The sequence below is a fragment of the Colobus angolensis genome, unplaced genomic scaffold (genome assembly GCF_000951035.1).
Source record: "Colobus angolensis palliatus isolate OR3802 unplaced genomic scaffold, Cang.pa_1.0 Scaffold26, whole genome shotgun sequence".
In the NCBI taxonomy this organism is placed as follows: domain Eukaryota; kingdom Metazoa; phylum Chordata; class Mammalia; order Primates; family Cercopithecidae; genus Colobus; species Colobus angolensis.
Genome location: NW_012115821.1, coordinates 15,869,985 through 15,873,746, shown reverse-complemented (window position 1 = coordinate 15,873,746; position 3,762 = coordinate 15,869,985).

Below are 3,762 nucleotides of genomic sequence, written 5' to 3'. Positions count from 1 at the left end.
TACACAGAATTAGCCAGGCATGGTGGCGGGCGCCTGTAGTCCCAGCTACTTGAGAGGCTGAGGCAGGAGAATGGCGTGAACCCAGGAGGCTGGGCTTGCAGTGAGCCAAGATTGCGCCATGGCACTCCAGCCTGGGCGACAGCGAGACTCCATTTCAAAAAAAAAAAATTGAAATTGTATTAAGCGTCTTCTCTGACCACAATGGAATAAAACTATAAATCAATAACAAGAGGGGTTTCGGAAACCATACAACCACACAGAAGTTAAAAAATGTGTTCCTGAATGACCAGTGGGTCAATCAGGAAATTTTAAAATTTCTTGAAACAAATGAAAATGGAAACATAACATACCAAAATCTATAGGATATAGCAAGAGCAGTACTAAGAGGAAAGTTTATAGCAATAAGCACCAACATCAAAGAAGCAGAAAATCATCAAATAAACAACCCAATGATACCTCTTAGAGAACTAGAAAAGCAAGAGCAAGCCAAAATCAAAATTCCAAGAAGAAAAGAAATAATAAAGATCAGAGCAGAAGTCAATGAAATTAAAACAAACAAACAAAAAAAGATCAATGAAACAAAAAGTTGATTTTGTGAAAGATGAAAGATAAACAAAATTGACAAAACCTTAGCCAGACTAAGAAAAAGAGAGGATCTAAATAAATAAAATCAGAGATGAAAAAAGAAACATTACAAGTGACACTGCAGAAATTCACAGGATCATTAGAGACTACTATGAGCAATGATATGACAATAAATGGGTAAATCTGGAAGTGGACAAATTCCCAGACACATACAACTTACCAACATTGAACCATGAAGAAATCCAAAACCTGAATAGACCAATAACAAGTAACGAGAGTAAAGTCATGAAGAAATCCAAAACCTGAATAGACCAATAACAAGTAATGAGAGTAAAGTCATAATAAAAAGTTTACCGACAAAGAAAAACCCAGGACCCAATGGCTTCACTCTTGTATTCCACCTAGTTTTTTTTACTTTCTTTCTTTTTTTTTTTTTGAAACAGAGTCTTGCTCTGTCACCCAGGCTGGAGGGCGGTGGTGCAGTCTCGGCTCACTGCAACCTCTGCCTCCCAGATTCAAGCAATTTTCCTGCTCAGCCTCCTGAGTATCTGGGATTTCAGGCGCCCACGACCACTCCCAGCTAATTTTTGTATTTTTAGAAAAGACGGGGTTTCACCATGTTGGCCAGTCTGATCTCAAACTCCTGACCTCAGATGATCCACCTCCCTCAGCCTCCCAAAGTGCTGGGATTACAGCATGAGCCACCACACCCTGCCCCTACCAAACATTTAAAGAAGAACTAAAACTAACCCTATTCAAACTATTTCAAAAAATCAAGAAACAGGGAATACTTCCAAACTCATTCTATAAGTTCAGTATTATCCTTATACCGAAACCAGACAAAGACATAGTGAAAAAAAAATAAAAACTACAGGCCAGTATCTCTGATGAACATAGATGCAAAAATCCTCAGCACAAGACTAGTAAACCAAATTTAATAACACGCTAAAAAAAAAAAAAAGGTTAATCATGACTAAATGGGATTCATCCCAGGGATGCAAGGATGATTCAATATACACGAATCAATCAATGTAATACATCGTATCAACAGAATAAAGGATAAAAATTATATGATTATTTAAACTGACACTGAAAAAGCATTCAATAAAATTCAACATTTATGATAAAACTTTATGATAAAACCTCTCACAAAATGGGGTACAGAAAACATACCTCTACATTATAAAAGTCATATCTGACAGACCCATGGCTAATATCATGCTGGATGAGGAAAAACTGAAAGGTTTTCCTCTAAGATAGGGAACAAGACAAGGACGCCCACTTCTACCACCATTATTCAACATAGTACTGGAACTCCTAGCTAGGACAATTAGACAAGGGTAAGAAGTAAAGGGCATCCAAATTGGAAAAGAAGAAGTTAAATTATCCTTCTTTGCAGACAATATGATCTTATATTTAGAAAAATCTAAAGACTCCACCAAAAAAACTGTTAGCTCTGGTAAATACATTCAGTAAAATTACAGGATACAAAATCACCATACAATAATCAGTAGCATTTCTATATGCTAATAGTGAACAATCTGAAAAAGAAGCCAGGGAAGTAATTCCATTTATAATAGCTACAAATAAAATAAAATGCCTAGGAATAAACTTAACCAAACAAATAAAAAATCTCTATTATGAAAATTATAAAACATTGATAAAAAAATGAAATAAGACACATAAAAATGGAAAGATATTCCATGTTCATGGGCTGGAAGAATCAATATTATTAAAATATTCATACTATCTAAAGCAGTGTACAAATTTAATGCAATCCCTATCAAAATACTGATGGTAGTCTTCACAGAAATAGAAAAAGATTATTAAAGTTTATATGGAATCACAAAAGACCCAGAATAGCCAAAGCCATCCTGAGCAAAAAGAACAAAACTGGAGGAATCAAATTACCTGACTTCAAATTATACTACAGAGGTACAGTAATCAAAGCAGTATGATACTGACATAAAAACAAACACATAGAACAATGGAACAGAATAGAGAACCCAGGAATAAATCCACACATCTATGGTGAACTCATTTTTTACAAAGGTGCCAAGAACATACACTGGGAAAAGGATAGTGTCTTCAACAAATCAAGATGGGAAAAATGGATATTTAGGACAGTAATTTTTAACCACAGGCAATTTTGCTCCCCAGGGGCACATGTGGAAATAGTTGGTAACATGTATGGTTGTCACAACTGTGGAAGGCATCTACTGGCATCTAGTGGTTAGAGGCCAGGGATGCTGCTAAACATTGTACAAGATACAATGAAACTAGACCTCTATCTCTTGCCATATACATAACTCAATTAAAATGGATTAAAGACTTAAATATAAGACTGACGCTATGAAACTCCTAAAAGAAAACATTGAGTAAACTCTCCAGGACATTGTTTTGGGCAAAGATTTCTTGAATAATACCTCAAAAGCACAGGCAACCAAAGCAAAAATAGACAAGTGGGATCATATCAAGCTAAAAAAGCTTCCTTACAGCAAAGGAAACAATCAACAATGTGAAGAGGCAAGCCACAGAATGGGAGAAAATATTTGCAAACTACTCATCTGACAAGGGATTGAGAACGAGAATATACAAAGGGCTCAAACAACTCTATAGAAAAAAATCAAATAATTATATTTTAAAAAGGGCAAAAGGGCCTGCGTGCAGTGGTTCAAGCCTATAATCTCAGCACTTAGGGAGGCCAAGGTAGGTGGATTCCTTGAGCCCAGGAGTTCAAGACTAGCCTGGGCAACATGGCAAAAGCCTGTCTCTACAAAAATACAAACACTAGCCAGGTATAATGGTGTGCACCTGTGGTCCCGGGTACTAGGGAGGCTGAGGTGGGGGGATCTCTTGAGTACGAGAGGTTGGGGTTGCAGTGAGCCATGATCATATCCCTGCACTCCAGTCTGGGCGACAAAGCATGACTCTGTCTCAAAAATAAATAAATATGCCAGGCATGGTGGCTCACCCCTGTAATCCCAACATTTTGGGAGGCCATGTCAGGCGGATCACAAGGTCAGGAGTTCGAGACCAGTCTAGCCAACATGGTGAAACCCCCGTTTCTACTAAAAATATAAAAAATTAGTCTCTACTAAAAATACAAAAACTAGCCGGCGAGGTGGCGGGCGCCTGTAGTCCCAGCTACTCCGGAGGCTGAGGCAGGAGAATGGC